The sequence below is a fragment of the Notamacropus eugenii genome, chromosome 5 (genome assembly GCF_028372415.1).
Source record: "Notamacropus eugenii isolate mMacEug1 chromosome 5, mMacEug1.pri_v2, whole genome shotgun sequence".
NCBI lineage: Eukaryota > Metazoa > Chordata > Mammalia > Diprotodontia > Macropodidae > Notamacropus > Notamacropus eugenii.
The window spans coordinates 167,016,542-167,037,137 of record NC_092876.1 but is presented as its reverse complement, the minus strand read 5'-3'; the positions used below and the strand labels follow the sequence as shown (position 1 = coordinate 167,037,137).

The following is a 20,596-nucleotide window of genomic DNA, read 5'->3' as shown; positions in this document are numbered from 1 at the left end:
ATATTCACACCAATTCTTCTACTGTATGAAACAATACATGACAGGCCACATTTAGCCTTCTCAGCTATGTAAGTCCAAATGCATTGTTACACAGTTCTCCTCGCCCTGTGATTTGGCATTCTGCAGCACAGTTGTGTTCTTGCCACCCGTTACTGTAATTCCAGTCACATCCTGGCAATTTTGCTACCACTCTTACTGTAAAGTCACCTTGTAGGTTTCCCATACAAACCTATGATTATTTTTCAACTTTATTGCTAAGCTGATTTGTTTTCCATTTGTTTATTGATGAATTTCTCAGCGAACCAGAAGCATTTGCTCAGTGGCAATGAATAAGACCCTGTAATATTTACAAGACAAACCTTAGGAGCTGGCAGTAGTAAAATGGGCAACTGATGGCAGCCTCACTCCCATAATTCTTGCAGCAGCTAACATGGGGTTCTGGGCACTTATCAATTCATCCAGACGCCACCCCCCTCCCCCAAGGAAGACAGGCTCACAGCAAAGCCATAGGGAGCACGGAACAATATATCCGTGTCCATTCTTCACTCCTGCCAAAGCCCTGGGAATAAAAAACACCAAACATTAGTTTCTGTGCAACAATCTTTTATGCTAATGTGTCCCTTGCTTCTTCCCCAGTCACAGGGAGTATGTTGAGCTCAGGGAACAACAAACTGCAGTTTTTCTGAGTCTTGGCAAGGTTTTCAGTTTCACCGCATATCCTGAGCAGGTAGCATGTACCCAGGAACTCCACTAAGTGTCCTGGAGATTTCTGACTTCTGATGGAGGCAATGGTTTTGCTGGCTTTACCCAATGCTGTCATGTTTTGAGCTGAGGCAGATATAACTCAATTCAATTTCATCCATCAATAAGAGAATGTGTGTGCTAGCTTCAGACAGCATCTTTAATGTCACATTCTTTTCTCAACTGAAATTCCATTTGGAGTACTTAAAAGGAAAGAGAAACCCTGTATAGTAAGTAATGTTGGCTCCTCATACCAGCCAGATTTCCTGTTTCAGAAAATATGTCATTCACCAACATTAGAAAATATTCTTCCTGAAACTGCCTAAGGATTAAAGATAATTTTAATGCAGTCGCTATCACACTTCCCTATGTTCTATTTTTGGTGGAAGAAGGAAAGCATGCTACTCAATCAAATATATCACATGGGCAGTCTCTTGGGGCTGCAAAATTCCTAGGAGAAGAAATTTGGACTATCCCTTGTCTGAAGACGTGTTGGTTTTTACTGAGAGGCACGCACAAAGGGAAGGAAGGAAGCCAGAGAAGTGACTGCCCTCAAGGAAAGGATGAAGACCAAGGGAATTATACTGATAGACAAGGTAAGTCAATGAACAAAATGGACCCTGCAGCATAGAACTCATGGCCTCATGATTGGGCAGGATTAAAAAAAGTTCTATGTAATTAAAGGGCAATTAGGCAAAGTTTAATGAAGCCTTGTTAGTTTCTGAGGCTCGTGATTGAGCAAGGTCAACGTGATTAAATCTGTTCCATTATTTATAAGTTTGTCTATAATAACTGTGAATCCCCCACATTTTGCTTGTTGTAATGGAGCTCAGGGATCTGTTATTTTTTGCACCTCATGATGCATGTGTCTGTTTTCAAAAAGATGTAAGTCACTGAACCAAAAATACATACAGCATGCTGTGACATTAATCAAGAGAGTTATACAATATTTTTCTTGGAGTACAAAACGCAAAATTTCAAGAACTCTTCGGATAATGAGGACCAATATTAATTTTATTCTCTGCCCATTGCTGATAGAAAACAATAAGTCTATCCAAATATTTTTCTTAGACCCAGGGTTTGAACTTTTTGTGGATTTCTCTATTACAGACCACTCCTAATTAAATTCATAAATCCTATGACTGGTGTCAATGTGGGTAATTAAATGAGTCGATTGTTAAATCAGCTGGAACAGGAAATGTAGATAAATGTGGGAATGAACAATAAGGAGATGCTTTATTTTAAATTTGCATGACTAACATTTCCGCACTGGTGTGGGAGTTGGCTTCTAGCATCTGCTTCAGACACATGAAAATTCAATTAAAGTATCAGCTATGAATTACCGTAAAGCAAATATCAACATCAGGAACCATAACCTAATTATTTTATAAATTTTAAACTGGAAAGAAAGGTCACATCTTAGGTTATTACCACTGACTGATTTTTAGAAAGCCAGCAGTTGGAGAGGAAATACTTCAAAAATAAGATTTCCTCCGAAAAAATAGGCAATGGGAAAAGTCTTCCTCTATTTATTCCTTCCTCTTGGCAGATTCTCCTAAAATACAATTTGCTGCTACTCAGGGAAAAAAAAATACCATCCTAGATGCCGCCTGTCATTTCTTAAGAGAGGTATTTACTTTTATGAAATAAGTCGAAGAGGATTTCAGTTCCCAGGTACTCACACATGACTTTTTTCACCTCTCAAATCATGATTTTACCTTCTCATGTGTTCATTTGTTATCTGGTCAGTAGTAACTCTTGATCCCCGAGTACTTTGTTCTTTATTGATCCATTTGTGGAATTAGTTCATCTGTGGTCATGAAAGGGGCAAATAGCCGATGAGTGGCCCAGGGGGACATGACGAGCTTTCATTGCCATGTTTAGATAGCTGTGGCCTAAGCAGAAAACAAAAAGGATCCGCACTTAGCATGCTGGACAGAAGGTTGACATTAGAAAAAATGTTCGTGTTCAGTCATTTCCAACTCTTCATGACCTCTTTTGGGGTTTTCTTGGCAAAGATACTGGACTGGTTGCCATTTCCTTCTCTGGCTCATTTGACAGATGAGGAGACTGAGGCAAATAGGGTTAAGTGACTTTCCCAGAGTCACACAGCTAGTAAGTGCCTGAAGCTGAATTTGATCTCAGAAACATGAGTCTTCCTGACTTCAGGCCAAGTACTCTAGCCAGTGCACCATCTAGCTGCCTATTAGGAAAAATACTTGTGTTCAAGTGTTGCCTATGTATATCAATCACCTGTGTGCATATGAACAAGTCACTTAACTATACAATGCCTGGTGCAGCTATCTAAAACTAGTAAGTTACAGAGGAATGATTGATCTGTATCACCAGACATGGTTCCCAGATTGGACAATCCCCTCTCTGATAAAAAGTCAGGCCTTAAGTGTTCATTTCTAGCAAAACACAAACTTAGACTATGTTGCACATTTCACCAAGCATTTAGCAATTATTTTTTCCTGAATAACCCTCCCATTCTACTCAGATCCAAGTGGACTTTTCATAGAGTGCCGTTGAATATGCATGCTCCTTGGTATTAGAGGAGTGGGAAAAATCTGCGATCATAGGGAGAATGAGATTAACACTCTTATCTTTGCGTATGTTGCCTCTTTCCCAATAGAATGCAAACTCCTTGAAGCAGAGACACATCCTTTTTGTTTTTGCATACTCAGCACCTCACCAAGTATCAGCTATAGCCTCACAGGCCCTTACCAAATGCTTCTTAAATAAAAGAAGCAGGAACCAAATAATAAATCAGCATATATTGACTGAGAACAGAGTATATATGAGGTATCATGCTGTAGGTTTTGTTCTTTGTTTTTGTTCATCCTTTTTCAGTCGTGTCTGATTCTCTTTGACTCCATTTGGGATTTCCCTGTCAAAGATATTGGAGTGGCTTGCCATTTCCTTCTTCAGCTTATTTGACAGATAAGGAAACTGAGGTAAATAGGGTTTACCTGTGACTTGCCCAGGGTCACACAGCTAGTAAATGTCTGAGGCTGAATTTTAACTCAGTCTTCCTGATTCCAGGCCCAGTTCTCTATCCACTGTGCCACCTAACTGCCCCTAGCTGCTATGGGAGATCTCCCAAAAAAGTAAAGTTCTGATTTTGATCCCAAAGATATTACCCTCTTATAGCTCACTGATCTAAAACTGGAAGAGCCTTAGAGGCCATCGTGTCCAATCCCATTATTATATAAATGAGGAAATTCAGGCCAATGGAAGTCAAAGGAATTTTTTGTTCAGGCTAGGCTCCCAGAGGGAGAAACCAGGAGAGGAGAGATGATGAATCCAGCGCTTCTAACTTCGGAGCTAGTGCTCTTTGTACTGTACCATACAGCCTCTACTTGGTGGTGATGATGATGATGATAGCTGATATTTCCATAGCGTTTTCAGGTTTGCAAAGTGTTTTACATACACTACCTTGGTATAATGGTTAGAGCGTCAGACTAGATTGAGAACACAGGCTCAGTTCCCATCTCAGATACTTATTAGCTGTCACTTAACTTTCCTGAACCTCAGTTTCCTCATCTGCAAAATGAGACAATTGAACTTGATTGACACTAAGGTCTCTTCCATCTCTGACTCAATGTACCTATGACCTCATTTAAAACTCACAACCATCCTGTGAAGTAGGTACTTTTATAGCCATTAAAGATGGAGAAGCCATAATCATAAATGAAAGGGAAGATTTTAACCCAAGTTATGCTTGCTCCATGCCAATACCCTGTCCATCATATCACTCTGCCTCTCTGTAATGTCAAGACTAAGGCACATAAGGCAGTTATATAACCATGCAAGGCGATGATTCCTAAGTGCTAAAAGCCTAAGAGGAATGATTATCATAAAAAGGTTCTCAGATGAGAGCCATAGAGAAGAGTGAAAGAGACTTAAGATTATTTTGCTTGGAGAAGAGATGGCCATGGGGTGACTCAGTAAGCTGCAAGTATATAAAGCTACAATGAAGACTAACAGATATAATGATAATAGCTTGCATTTACTTAGGGTTTTAAGGTTTGCCAAAAACTTTCCTGAAAACAACCCTGAATGGAGACAGAAAAGCATGTATTATGTAGAGTTGAAAGAGACCAGGAGCTAACCCAACCCCTTTGTGTTAGAAATAAGAAAGTGGCAGTTTATGGCTCCTCATCTTACCTGAAGAATAAATAAACGGTCTTTTACTCTAGCAGGAGAGATGTAAGTTAGATGGATGGCAAAAGTTTCTAGTACTGAAGGTTGCTAAACTATCTAACAAGTGATTTGGAGAAGCTGAGAAACATTTCAGCTCCATAAAAATATTCAAGCACCAAAGCAGGCAAAAGTCTCAAAGAAGATACAAAATTAAGTAGAGATGCTAGAAATGGGCCTCGTGGGTTGGAATCCTGAACTTTAATAATATATATGAGGTAGGTAGCATAGTACACAGAATTCTGGGCCTAGAATCAAAAAAGCCTAATTTTCAGTTTGGTCTTAGATACTTACTGGTTGTGTAATTGTGGACAAGTCAATGAACCTCAATTTGCCCTGGTTTCCTCATCTGTAAAATGGGGATAATAACAGAACTTATCTCTCAAGGTTGGTGCAAGGATCAAATGAGATAATATCTATGCATATCTCTTAGTATAGTGCCTGGCATACAGTAGTTGCTATGTAATGCTAGCCATGAGGATACTAACATATGCCAAAAGTATATTCACAGGCCATCATTTTCTTAATGCTTATTGAACCAACCACCAAATCAGCAATAGTCTGTTTTCTCACAATTAAAATCATTCTGAGATGGAGGAAGGAAGAGGGCCCGAGGACCATATCTGCATGCAGAGACCAAGCTGGTTATGAGGATCAAATAAGATAACATATAGAAAGTGCTTTTGCAAAACTTGAAGTGTTACATAAATGCTAGCTATTAGCATTACCAGGGCAGCTGGGTGGCCCTGTGGGTGGAGTGTTGGGCTTGGAATCAGGAAGACTAAACTTCCTCAGCTCAAAACTGGCCTCACACACTTACTGGCTGTGTGATCCTAGGCAAGTCACTTAACCCTGCCTGCCTCAGTTTCCTCATCTGTCCGATGAGCTGGAGAGGGGAAGTGGCAAACCACTCTGGTATCTGTAAATGAAAGAAAACTCCAAATGGGGTTGTGAAGAGTTGAAAAAGACCAAAAGGATTGAAATAATAAAATCATCATTACTATATAAAACAATACCTCACATTGACTTCACATACATTAACTCATTGGATTTATTAATTCCCTATCAATATTTATGAAGCATCTATGATATAATAAGTGATAGGCACTAAGCACAATAATAATATAAGGAAAATAATGCCCCTTCTTCAAGGAGCTTACACCTAGTAGGGAAGGGTAAGAGATACACACATAAGAATTTATTGTTAGGTGTATTTGGAAAGTACAAAGAGATGTGAAAACAAAGAAACATGTGAGGTAGGCACAGGAGGCATTATTATCTCCATTTTGCAGATGATAAAACCAAGGCAAGGAAGCTGTGGTTTGTTAGGAGGCAAAGCCAATTCTGACTCCATCACCCAATTTTCTCCCAACTAGAACATGCCTCTCCCCTGGGAGAAGTAAACCTCCACAGAACCAAAATTCATGATGAATTAAAGGAGAGATGAGGAAGTTGGAAACAGTGATGTTAACGAGGAGACAATTACAAGGATCCAGGTATGAATTCCTAAATCTATCTCAATCCTTGGCAAAATAAGACTTTTTTAGACTCTTTGGATTATGGAACATACAACAGTTCTATAAATACACATCAATAATTCTCAGATCTGCTTTTTGAAAAAAAAACTAATCAAAATGTAGAGCTCTGTTGTCCCTGACTTTGTAGCCATGCTGTGCTTGGCCACGGAAAATAAAGAGAAGTCCATGATGTACCAAAGTGGCTGATGAGACAACAGAGCGGAGTGACTATAGTCCACTTATATTCCACAGGCATCACTAAACAATGCTCACCTGCCTTCTACCTCCATTAGTACATAGGAAACAGAAGACCCACCCTTCTTATAAAAGTATTTGATGGTTTCTTTGGCATAGTTACAAAGGTCCACTTAAAACTCAGTCCAATTAGTCCAATGCCACTAAGGGGGAGACTCCAGATTCTCTCAGCAACCTTTGGAGCCCACATGTTTTCTCATGGCTACTCATTTATACTGCACAATTAAACGTTTTTGTTGCTAAGAGATTTATTTGTTGAATGCAAAATAATGATTCTGATTCTATAGCTAGTAAAATCCTTCTGAGTTTGTGTATTTACATTCATACCTGGGATGAGGCCATCCTGACCCTTGCAAACCAAACAGACGTGTTTCACACATGAGGGAACTCCTCCTTGGACTAGACTTGCAATGAGTTCATTCTCGTCCTCATCAGAAATTCTGAGCCTCCATAGGGAATCAAGTTTCCCCTAAAAAGAAACCACCTGAAACAAACATCTTTAGGCTTCTTCCACTGCAGACACTAAACATTCTGAAATTAATTTTTTGTTTAATCTCTCCTTTTTTTTTCTAATTATCTTTCTCCACACATGCTAATAGACTCACAGCTAGCACCTTTCTTTAAGAAAGATGATTAAAAGGTGGCATTTTTCCCTCCTGAAGAGTCCAACATGATTCATTTGGCATCTAAAGAGGCTAATAATAAGACAGAGACTGTGGGAGGCACTGTCCAAAGCCACAGCCCTAAGGGACTTCAGATGATTAGCATGAGTAGTTCTTGTAAACATAGAACAAAGAAGCCATCCCCTCCTTTGTACTAACATGATGTGTTCCCTATCAGGTACATAGTCACCTAAGTTCACTCAGGCTCACTTAATTGTCTCTGCATTTTTTTTTGGCCCTTTTTCCTTTTCTTCCTCATTGCCCCACTTTTTAATAAATGTAGACAAACACACAAACATGTGGTTGTTTAGTCATTTCCATCATGTCTGTGACAGCATTTGGGGCTTTCTTGGCAAAGATACTGGAGTGGTTTACCATTTCCTTCTCCAGCTCATTAGTTGAAGAACTAATGCAAACAGGGTTAAGTGACTTGCCCAAGGTCACATACCTAATAAGTGTGTGAAGCCAGGTTTGAACTCAGGAAGATGAGTCTTCCTGACTTCAGGACCAGTACTCTATCCACTGAGCCACCCAGATGTGCCCTATATATACATATGCATGTATAATGTTTATGTACACAAAGGCAGGTAGATAGATGATGGATAATAGATACATAGATATTGCTAATTATTTGTCTATAGGGTACACACTACAACAACTTCTGTATGTAAGTACAGCACTGAAGAAAGAGTACATGCTGACACCTGAATGTCTCCATAGAAACAAAGGAATTAACACAATCACATGTTCTCAGAAGAAAAATTGTCTCAACACAGGTGACTTTAAGTTCAAATAAAGGTATTCTTTGCACATATAAGTAGAAAATCATAGAACCAAAGAAGCTGAGAGCTGGAAGGGTGTTAGCATTTGAAAAGTAGCCTTAAACAGTATTTTTAAAAGTATTCATTAGAGGTAGCTAGGTGGTACAATGAATAGAGTCCTGGGCCTGGAGTTAGGAAGACCTGAGTTCAAATCTCGTCTAAGATACTTGTGGTTTTATCCTTTGCTTTTTGTTTCATTTATTTTAAACAAACACCAAAACTTAAAAACACAATAAGAAAAGAAAAAGAAATATATTATAAACTTAAATATTGAAACAAATGCAAAATAAGAAAAGGAAAAAAGCATTGTTATATGCATAGCAGAACTTGAGAGGATTCAAAAAATACAGCAATAAATTTTCATTTCAAGGAAGCCTATATAATATATACCATGCATTGTTCAGAGCTGTCCATTTTTGCTTCCTTATATGTTTTCTTTTCTTCTCTGATGTTCACTTTTTACTTTATTCTTTTTTCCCCTTTAGCCCTTTGTTTTTGAAAGAGACCAATGGCATCAAGGAATGATGTCTTGACTCATGAACGAATTGGATTTAAATGAGGAAGAGCTGCACAAAGTCATCAGCCTCACTCTCTTCCAGAACCATCAAATCCAGTGGCAAGACACAAGTCAGGATGACTGGTGATGGTCCAGCCATCAATGTCGGACCAAGCTCTCAGCTCTCCACAGCGTCTGCTTGCCTGCCTTTGTGGCCATTGGAACAAATTGCTTTCATCTGCCCACCCAGCTGACAGAAGTCTTCACATGCTTGGGGTAGACATCTCCCAAACCGGTCAGTTACCCTCCACCTGGTTTAGCATCTGCTGAGATGATTTCCCAGGATATGGCTGCTGCATATGCTATATAGCTTCTTGGAGTCACAGATGAGAGCTGAGTGCCAGTAGTAGACTGGGTAGAGCCCAAGGATGGATGAGCAGCCCTGAAAAGGGTTCAGTAGCCCTCACCTCAGAGGTGCTAGTCCTCCCTGAGCACTTTATACAGGCCATCTAAGATACTTACTAGCTATGTGACCCTGGGTAAGTCACTTAATCTCTATCTGCCTCAGATTCCTCAATTACAAAATGGGGATGATAATAACAGCACCCACCTCCCAGGGTTGCTGTGAGGAACAAAGGAGATGGTACTTGTAAAGCACTTAGCACAGAGCTTGGCACATAAGTAATACTTGATAAATACTTATTCCCTTCCCTTTAAACAGAAAGTTGCTCTAGTTGGCTATTTAAAGCAGTGAATCTACACTTTGATGGAATAACTACAAGGTCCACAGTTTATAATCTCAGAAATAGTCAACAAAAAATAATTCATAATTTGTTGACTAAACATTATTATTGAAATTATTAAAATTATTATTATTTATATTATTATTATTAAAATTATTATTAAAATTGAGACAATATCTTGCTCATAATAATACAGAGATGCATCAGTATTGGAAGCTAGGTCCCCTAAGTCTGAGATCAGTATACTACATCACAAATATTCTCTCCAGTATTATTCAGCTCACTCTTTCAATTCAACAAATTCAGACAACACGTATTAAATACTTTTTATAGGCAAGGTTCTTCACTAAGTGCTAGAAATTTTTTTAAAAATTGGTCCTGAAGTCAAGGAGCCTCTTTTCTTCTGGAAGGATATAATGTGTATACAAGTAAGCAAATAGAAATGATAACAAAAGAATAGTAATAGTAAAACTAATAAGTAGGAAGTGGAGGTAGAAACTCACTTAGGGTGTACTGACTTAGGGTGAGGCAAAGCCCATCCATTGAATAGAACTGTTTAAGAAGTAGCAAGGGCATGGCCCCTTTAATGAGGCCAAGAAAAAGAAAGACATCAGGCTGGGTGGGAAACAGCAAGAGCTACTATTGATAATCACTCTAAAGCTAGGGGGGTCCAGAAGCCCTTGGCAGGGGCCCCATGGAGTCCCAGTTTCAGAGTGTAGTAGGTTTAAGATTTTGGGAGAGGACAGGGGATGGGGAAGGGAAGGGAAGGGAAGGGAAGGGAAGGGAAGGGAAGGGAAGGGAAGGGAAGGGAAGGGAAGGGAAGGGAAGGGAAGGGAAGGGAAGGGAAGGGAAGGGAAGGGAAGGGAAGGGAACGGAGGAAGCAAAACCCAGGTCAACCGGGCAACTTTTGGCCAACCAAATTCACCTTCCTTTGGAGAGGAGAAGGAAGGGGAGGGAGAGGCAGACAGGAGAGGAGGAGGTGAGGTATCCAGCTAGCATTCAGCCAGCAGCATCTACTCACAGGATCGTGTTTGTCTTTCTTTGCTGAAGAAGACCATGCCATCAGAGAAATAATGACATGACTTGCACTTGACTTTGTTTTGAGTGAGGGAGGGCTGTGCAGGTCACCAGCCTCACTTCTCCTCCAGAGCCATCTGAATCCAGTGACCTGATATTCCTCAGGATGACTGAAAATGGTCCAGGATACATTGGGAGACCTTGGGCCGTTTAGGCCAAAGTCTTTGCAGGTACTCACTTAGGGTGAGGCAAAGGGCCATTCATTGAATAGGCCTGCTTAAGAAGTAGCCAGGGCATGGCACCTTGAATGAGATCAAGAAAAACAAAGACATGGGGGACCATTCCTGCAAAGGCATGGAGACAAGAGATCAAATGTCATGTCAGGGTAACAAATAGAAGGTTAGTTTGACTAAAAGTAGAATGTAGGAAGTGGGGATGATCTAAATAAAATAAGACGAAAAGAAAAATAAGAACCAAATTGAAGAGGGTGAGGATGAGGCATTAGAGACTCGTCGAATATTTTTGAGTAGGAAGGGTAATATGTCCATGTGACCCTGGGATCTTTATATTAAACTCTGACACATCTTACTAATTTGAAAAGGCATCATGTATGGACAGTTATTGGTCTGAAAAGGACTGTGTATATGTTATACAAATATTGACCTAGGTAAATTCAGTCATGTTAAATTACCAGACAGTTGACCATTAAGGGCATTAAGTGATAGTGTTTTCTTTTGTTGTTGCTTTTTTCTTCTAATCTAAGCAACTCTTAGACTCTTAAACTAAAGTATAAGTGAGGGGGTACCTAGGCTGAAAAGAAATCACAGTCCCTTTGAAGCATTACTCTAATGAGAAATATGATTGCTTAGTGAATCAAAATATTTCCATCTCCTGGTCAGTTCATTTGTCAACCAGTAGGAAAGTTTTCTTGGGAAATCAAATTAACATAAGAGGGTTGACTGGCAAGCAGTAAAGAAAGGAAGTTAAATGATGTGTGTGTATATGTGGGGGGGGGGAAGAGAGGGAGGGAAAGAGAGAGAGGGAGAAAAGGAGAGAGAGAGAGAGAGAGAGAGAGAGAGAGAGAGATATTGGATAGTGAATTGGCTTCAGACTCAGGAAGACTTGGATGTGAATACTGCTTCTAATATACTTTCTAAGTGACCTTGGCCAGATAGAAAAGGCTTTTTAATATCTCACTGCCTTCACGCTATTCTCTAAGATGATAAGTTGTAAAGAAGGTATTTATCTGCATTGTAGAGAGAGTAATTCACAATGAAATCACAGATCTGGTATACATATACCAGACATACATACATACATATATACATATATGTATATGTGTATATCTATAACTTTCTAGCTAAACCTCTGAAACAGAATTCTGTCTATATATGCAATATATTAAATTTATATATATATATATATACATATCTTCCATTAAAAACAAAGTGCAAAAGAAATGCAGATTTGTATTGGTGTGGTCAGTCAATCAATGACCCTTTATTAATCACTTACAGGCACTATGCTAAACACTGGGGAAACAGAGGCAAAAACACAATCTCTGCCTTCAGTGAGTTCACACTCCGATAGAGAAGACAATATACAAATAATGATGTCCTTACAAGATACATACAGTGTAAATGAAAGGTTATTTCAGAGAGAAGGCCTTCTGCAAAAGATGGGATTTGAGCTGACAGGTAAAGAAGTCAGGAGGAAGAGGTGGAGAGAGAATTCCAAATACGGAGGACAAACCCTTGGAATCAGGAAATGGAGTGTTGAAGACAAGAAGCAGTGAGGCCAATGTCACAGTTTCTTCATCAGGAGTTCACTATACCAAAGAAATCATGCACCCAGTACTAACTGACAAAACAAAATAAAGTCCTTTCAGAGTTTTCTGACTAAATCTAGATTTAAAAGGCCAGGAGTTGCAAAGCAGACCTTATTCTCTGGGTTTAGCTTTGTCTCTATGTCTTTCTGCAATCCACTCCTCTACATGGGAGAGTGAATTTAGAGTTGGAAAGACCTAGGGAATTTGAACTCCAAAGCTGTTTAACAGCTATCAGATGAGTAACTCTTATGGGGATAATGACCAGGTTAAGCAGAGCCTTCAGAGATCAAAATTGGGATACACACAGAAAGCTCACCCCAAACTGAAGTGAAATCACCCATGGATAACCCAGCCCAGGGATCAGGAAGTTCAATCTGAGTCCATTTGTTGAGTGGGAGGATCCTGCTAGAAGGAGCTTTGAGTCTAGGGCAAAAACATCTCCAATTAGAAGTGAAAAAGACTTTCTTGCCAAGACTTTGCAAAGGAACAAAGAGATCAATCTGGAAGGACTTTTGTCAGTCCTACTCTGAAGTTCTATAAAAATCCTCTGACTTTGAACTAAAATGAAAAGCACAGCAAGACTCCACTCTTCTCATGAGGAAGATCAATTTAATGCTATGCCAAAGACATCAACTGAGGTGGGAAGCAGAAAGCAGAGAAAAGTATCTGGTAAAGAATGTGTGTCCAACAGAAACCATACATCTGGCTGAGCAGGGTCCAGTGGAAGCTACTGGTCTCCTGGGACAGCAATCGATGAGAAGTGTGGTACGTCCTTCTTCCTCCACCATTGGAGGTGTGCATATGCCATACATAAGTCCTCCCTGGCCACATTTGTTCCCAATGCATGTGCCTCTCTTTGAGTGTCCCCTAGTCATGATGTTTCTGTCACACTGCCCCACGTGTGTGCCCAGGCTACATATGTCAACATTATACGTGTCCTTCTACATGTATGTTCTGGTCATACATGTTCCCATGTATGTACCTCCTCCTACATGCCTTGTATGTGCTCACTGTTTCTACAGATGACACATGAAGTTGTGGAAGAGCATGCCCCAAGTGCAAGGGGAAAATGTTTTGTTGTTATTTTTCTTACTGTGTCATTTCATTAATGCCTTTGTTTTTAATTGTGTCCTCTGGTTGACTGTTTAAGATTAACATATTGCTGGGGACCCCTTAGATGTAATTTCAAGAATGTGCAGAACCACAGAGTGCCTTGAAACTGAAGAGTCTTCTCTGGAACAACTGCCTTACAAGTTAGAGGTGTCCTCAGGTGCTACAAAAATGAATATTCTCCTCTTATTTATGTTATCAATTTCCTTAGCAAGTTATTTTGTTAAACAGTTTGTATAAAAAAACTAACCCACATGTCAATAAAAATAAATATTTACTTACACCTACTGTGAATCAATAAGATATTTGCCATGAGCAAAAATACACATTAAAAATTTCAGGTAAGCAGGAGCTTTCCAAAATGATTCTTCACAAGACAATGGAATCCTCCATAAGTGTCCTTTATGAAATAACCAGCTTACCTAAAGCACTTACAACTCAGTTGAAAGATTTGACCCACATTTATAGAAACACACTTCTTCTTAAAATGAGGTCCACTTTGATCATTCATTTCAGCAGCCTTAACCCATATGGTAAATTTTAGACTGCTGTCAGCATTATTTTTCTTATATAGTTAACATTTTTAATTATTTTCACCATGAAACAAAAATAATAGTGGTTAAAACCAAATCACTTTGTCTTTCCTTGTTTCCTTGAAGTCCAGAGGATCAGGGTTCACTTAGTCTTGTGGTTGGGCTCAACATAGTGAAGTCAAAGAACAATCTTGGTGGTCTTAGCGTCCTCCAGTGACCAAGATTATTTCACAGCCATAGGTGCTCTCCTTCTGATCTTAACAGCTTTTTCCTTAAACAGGCAGAGTGCATAGTGTCATATGGTACCTTGTATGACATCATTTTGTGGGAATGGTGCTTGCAGTCTTCTCACATTAAATCCTCCCTGTTTGAGGGAATATTCACCATTGGTAGACAGAGTCTTTTGATTTTTCTACGGTGTGTCGTTTTTTTCCTCCGAAAAGATACGGTCACTGCAAACAACCTCTTGTCTCCAAGTGCCTTGCTCCTTCCAACAAAACAAAGAAGCTCTTCCTACTTTAAAAGAGGCTTGCTTTTCACCAAAAGATTCTATCTTATAATTTGCCCCTGTTCTTTTCAGTTCTTACTATAATCAGCTTTTATCTCCACTTTTGTCTTATCTTCTACAGAGACACCTGCAATTTCACAGCTGCCTCTGAGAAAGTGGGGGGAAATTAACACATTTTATTTGGATGTTACTGATAATGACACCAACTGAATCCATGCTAAGGTGTTAATCTTCCCTTCACTCCTTTTTAATCAGCATCATCATTCATCTATGTCACCAAAGGTGCAGGCTCCATCTTGGAGAGCAAATTTAGTCTGTGGACTTGATAAAAGAACTTCATAACTCACATTTCTGCTTCCACATATTTTATTCATGATTTTGATGCTTCTCGTCATTATTTCAATAACCTTCCATTCAAGGCAGCCAGCTAATGTATATGATAAATTTGTCTGCTAATGGCTGCTCACCAATTAATTGTCATGGCCAAAGGCATCGTCAGCCAAACAGTCTTCAGTTGTTAGAGGATGGGAGAAGCAATTGTACAGATGGAATAATTCAAAATGACTTAAAATCTTGGAGAGAAGGGGAAACCAAATTGCAATTTTTAAGTTATGAATTATAAATATCTGAATTGAGCTCAGTATTGACATGAGAATGAAATAAACAGTGTAGTTTAATGGCTAGAGAGGCAGCCTCAGCAACAAGACCTGAGCTCAGGTATTGCTTTGGACAAATACTGGTCACTACGTCTCAGTGCCCTCGCAACTCTTCAAGACTAGAACTTGCATAGAAGGTATGTGCCTCCCTTGATAGGAAGAGATTTCCTCATCTAGGCATTCTCAGTCCCCAAAAATATCACAAGCTCAGTCCCTATCCATAAGGGTGGGAAAATATGAACTCTGATAACTGAAGCATTCCCATATATAACTAAATCAATGATTTGGATAAGATATAGGTGGCTTACTTATCTAATTTTCAGATGGCCTGAATTTCAGAGGAATACCTAATATGTTGGAAGGATGCACTGGTACCAAATAACCCTCCCTTTCTGCCTCCTATGACATGTGGAACAATGGGACAAATGTACATGGAATTTAATAAAGATAAATGTACAGTCCTATATTTGAGATAAAATAATTAATTGCACAAATATAGGATGGGCAGGGGGAATGCCTGGATGGCAGTCAATAAGAAAAATACCAGGGGATCCAGTGATCTACAATCTCAATGCAAGTCATCTATGTAGTGTAGCAGTCAAAAATTGATGCCATTTTAGAGTATATTAATTGAAATATAGTGTCTAGAACTAAAGAAAATGATATTATCATTGCCTTCTCTCTTAGTGAGCTCACATCTAGAGTCCCATATTCAGATCTCAGTGCCAAATTTTAGTATAACAGGAGACCAGTCAATGAGCCCAATCCTCATGAGCATGCCCAGAGTACTCAGCTAAATACTGAGTATAATAAATGAATAAACTATTGGCAAACATGACAGAACAAGAAAATGATAAATGCTGGAGAGGATGTGGGAGAGTTGGAACACTAATTCATTGTTGGTGGAGCTGTGAGCGCATCCAACCATTCTGGAGAGCAATTTGGAACTATGCCCAAAGGGCTACAAAAATGTGCATACCCTTTGACCCAGCAATATCGCTACTAGGACTATATCCCCAAGAGATCATAAAAATGGGAAAGGGTCCCACATGTACAAAAATATTTATAGCAGCACTCTATGTAGTTGCCAAAAACTGGAAGTCAAGGGGATGTCCATCAATTGGGGAATGGCTGAATAAATTATGGTATATGAATGTAATGGAGTACTATTGTGCCATAAGAAATGATGAACAAGAAGACTTCAGAGAGGCCTGGAAGGACTTATATGACCTGATGCTGAGTGAAAGGAGCAGAACCAGGAGAACTTTATGCACAGCAACAACCACAGTGTGTGAGAGCTTTTTCTGGTAGACTTAGATTTTTGTAATAACACAAGAACTTCTGAAAAAAAAAAAAAAATCCCAATGGTGGACCTCAAGGCAAAATGCCTTCCACACTCAGAGAGAGAAATATGGAAGTCACTCACATAATGTAGCAGATCATGTTTGTGTATGTGTATCTGTTTGTGTATCATGTTCTGATTTGTTATACGGATTCTTTCATTTATCTTAGTCTGACTACATAGCATGACTATAGTGAAAATATACTCAATAGGAAAGTATATGTAGAATCTATACAGAATTGTATGCAGTCGTGGGGAGGGAGGGAGGTAGTGGGGGGTGGGTGGGGAGGGATAAAATCACAATTGTATGGCAGTGATTGTTAAACATTAAAAAAATAAAAAAATATTAAAAAAAAAAAAAAAAAAAAAAAGAATTATGCACTTATTTTGAGAATATGAATAGAAAACTTACTGCTGAAGTCTTACTACTCCATTAAAAATAAATAAAACTCCAAAAAAAAAAAAAAAAATAAATGAATAAACTTTGGAGCATGTGCAGTTATTTCATAAGTGGTCCCAGCAGATAAGCCATGTGGTGAAAAAGGAATCTTTTCGATTGACCATTGAACTAAAACCAGGGTACATTCAAAAGGAGACTCTGTCAGTTGGCTTTTCCTATCTACCTAATATTTGAAGGAGAAATAATAATATATGTAAATAGGAAATAATGATATAAGGAAAGAGGCTTCAGATCCTCCTCCATCCAAGATCAGCATGTGCTTTTTTCTTTCCAGTTTAAGGTAGAAGGTACTAGAGATATCGATGGGCTTTTGTGTTTTGAAAGTTGCAACACCAATGTGATACCCATAGAAGCTTCTATGAATATACACGCATATTTCTAGGGTAAATTCACACAATATAATAAACTCTTTTCCTCAAAGGCAAAATCAAAATATTTATTTGGGACATCATTAGAATATCAGGAGGTAAGATTTAACAGGGTAGTTATCACTAATCCAGGGAGGACTAACATCTTATTTTTTTTTTTTTATTAAATTTATTTATTTAACTTTTAACATTCATTTTCACAAAATTTTGGGTTACAAATTTTCTCCCCTTTTATCCCCTCCCCCCCCAAACACCAAGCATTCTAATTGCCCCTATGACCAATCTGCTCTCTCTTCTATCATCCCTCTCTGCCCTTGTCTCCATCTTCTCTTTTGTCCTGTAGGGGCAGATAGCTTTCTATACCCCTTTACCTGTTTTTCTTATTTCCTAGTGGCACGAACATTACTCGACAGTTGATCCTAACACTTTGAGTTCCAACTTGTCTTCCTCCCTCCCTCCCCACCCCTTCCCTTTGGAAGGCAAGCAATTCAATATAGGCCATATCTGTGTAGTTTTGCAAATGACTTCCATAATAGTTGTGTTGTATAGGACTAACTATATTTCCCTCCATCCTATCCTGTCCCCCATTACTTCTATTCTCTTTTGATCCTATCCCTCCCCATGAGTGTCGACCTCGAATTGCACTCTCCTCCCCATGCCCTCCCTTCTATCATCCCCCCGACCCTGCTTGTCCCTTTATCCCCCACTTTCCTGTATTGTGAGATAGGTTTTCCTACCAAAATGAGTGTGCACTTTATTCTTTTCTTTAGTGGAATGTGATGAGAGTAGACTTCATGTTTTTCTCTCACCTCCCCTCTTTATCCCTCCACTAATGAGTCTTTAGATTGCCTCTTTTATGAGAGATAATTTGCCCCATTCAATTTCTCCCTTTCTCTTCCCAATATATTTCTCTCTCACTGCTTGATTTCATTTTGTTTTAAAGATATGATCCCATCCTATTCAATTCACTCTGTGCACTCTGTCTCTATGTATGTGAGCGTGTGTGCATGTGTAATCCCACCCAGTACCCAGATACTGAAATGTTTCAAGAGTTACAAATATTGTCTTTCCATGTAGGAATGTAAACAGTTCAACTTTAGTAAGTCCCTTATGACTTCACTTTGCTGTTCACCTTTTCATGGTTCTCTTCATTCTTGTGTTTGAAAGTCAAATTTTCTTTTCAGCTCTGGTCTTTTCATCAAGAATACTTGAAAATCCTCTATTTCATTGAAAGACCATTTTTTCCCCTGAAGTATTATAGTCAGTTTTGCTGGGTAGGTGATTCTTGGTTTTAGTCCTAGTTCCTTTGACTTCTGGAATATACTGTTCCATGCCCTTCGATCCCTTAATGTAGAGGCTGCTAGATCTTGTGTTATCCTGATTGTATTTCCACAATACTTGAATTGTTTCTTTCTAGCTGCCTGCAGTATTTTCTCCTTGACCTGGGAACTCTGGAATTTGGCCACAATGTTCCTAGGAGTTTCTCTTTTTGGATCTCTTTCAGGCGGTGTTCTGTGGATTCCTTGAATATTTATTTTGCCCTCTGGTTCTAGAATCTCAGGGCAGTTTTCCTTGATAATTTCATGAAAGATGATGTCTAGGCTCTTCTTTTGATCATGGCTTTCAGGTAGTCCCATAATTTTTAAATTGTCTCTCCTGGATCTATTTTCCAGGTCTGTTGTTTTTCCAATGAGATATTTCACATTATCTTCCATTTTTCCATTCTTCTCTCTTTGTTCTGTGATTTCTTGGTTTTGCATAAAGTCATTAGCCTCCATCTGTGCCATTCTAATTTTGAAAGAACTATTTTCTTCAGTGAGCTTTTGAATCTCCTTTTCCATTTGGCTAATTCTGCTTTTGAAAGCATTCTTCTCCTCATTGGCTTTTTGAACCTCTTTTGCCAATTGAGTTAGGCTAGTTTTCAAGGTGTTAATTTCTTCAACATTTTTTTGGGTCTCCCTTAGCAGGGAGCTGATCTGCTGTTCATGCTTTGACTTCATGTCTCTCATTTCTCTTCCCAGCTTTTCCTCTACCTCTCTAACTTGATTTTCAAAATTCTTTTTGAGCTCTTCCATGGCCTGAGCCCATTGGGTGGGCTGGGACACAGAAGCCTTGATTTCTGTGTCTTTGCCTGATGGTAAGCATTGTTCTTCCTCATCAGAAAGGAAGGGAGGAAATGCCTGTTCGCCAAGAAAGTAACCTTCTATAGTCTTATTTCTTTTCCCTTTTCTGGGCATTTTCCCAGCCAGTGACTTGACCTCTGAATATTTTCCTCACACCCACCTCACCTCCTGATCCTCCCAGCCCATGTTTGTGGTCTGAGATTCAAATGCTGCTTCCAGCCTCAGGGCTTTTGGCGGGGGCAGGGCTGCTATTCAGTATGAGATTATGTTCTGGTGCTGAGGTCGGGGCAGGGCCACCTCTCAGGCTCAGTTCCCTCAGGGGGTTTATGCACAGACCTTCTGCAATGGATTCAGGCTCCCGCCCGCTTGGGGAGCTCCTGTCTGCAGCCGCCTCTCAGCTTCTACCTCCCGGGGGGGGCCTGAATTATGGGGGCACCCCACTCCCCTCTCGACCCGCCAAAGAGACTCTCTCACCCACCCCTGTCACCTGTGGGTGGAGGGACTTGTACGGCCGCTGGAGATCCCGTCCCTGAAGCCTGCTCGGATCTGTTTCTCTCGGTGCCGCAGCCGTGGCCGCAGCAGGTCTGGGCTGGGCTTTGCGTCTGCAGCGCGACGGACCTTTTGCGAGAGGTTTGCAGATCCCTCTGTGGGTGGAGGGACCCGCGTGGCCGCTGGAGATCCTGTCTGTGAAGCCTGCTCGGATCTTTTCCTCTCGGTGCCGCGGCCGCGGCAGGGCTGCACTCAGCTCCCAGTCCCGGCGCCCAGTCCGCAGCGTGAAGGACCCCCCCGCAAGAGGTTTGCAGGTCTCTCTGGAACAGAAATCTCCCTCGCTCCAATGTTCCGTGGCCTCTGGGTGCGGAATTCGCCGTGAGTTACTTCCCTGTAGCCATTCTATGGGTTGTGGGTTCAGAGCTATGTGTATGTGCGTCTTTCTACTCCGCCATCTTGGCTCCGCCCCTTTTCCTATCCATTCGAGGACTAACATCTTAAACCTTTTTTCTGTCAGACCTCCCCACAAAAATAAGTTCCCCTAGACAAATTCTTCCCTCTGCCCACTCACAGATTGCTTCTTTCCCTCTGCTCTTTGAGCCAACTGCTCCCACTCATAGCTGATTTCTCTCTGCTCTGCTTGGGCAAGCTCCTCCCAGTCTGAGTTCCAAGGGACCCAGGCTCCATCTGACCACAGGTTCCATATGATCACAGTTTCCATTTG

General features: G+C 40.1%; 1 long non-coding RNA gene across 1 annotated transcript; it reads left to right on the top strand.

The window, feature by feature from the left end:
* Positions 1–553: 553 nt before the first annotated feature.
* Positions 554–13,903, top strand: LOC140505424 (uncharacterized). Its single transcript, XR_011967492.1, has 4 exons — positions 554–1,337; positions 6,321–6,440; positions 8,685–9,234; positions 11,973–13,903. It is a non-coding gene; the product is annotated as an uncharacterized lncRNA (long non-coding RNA).
* Positions 13,904–20,596: the final 6,693 nt, after the last annotated feature.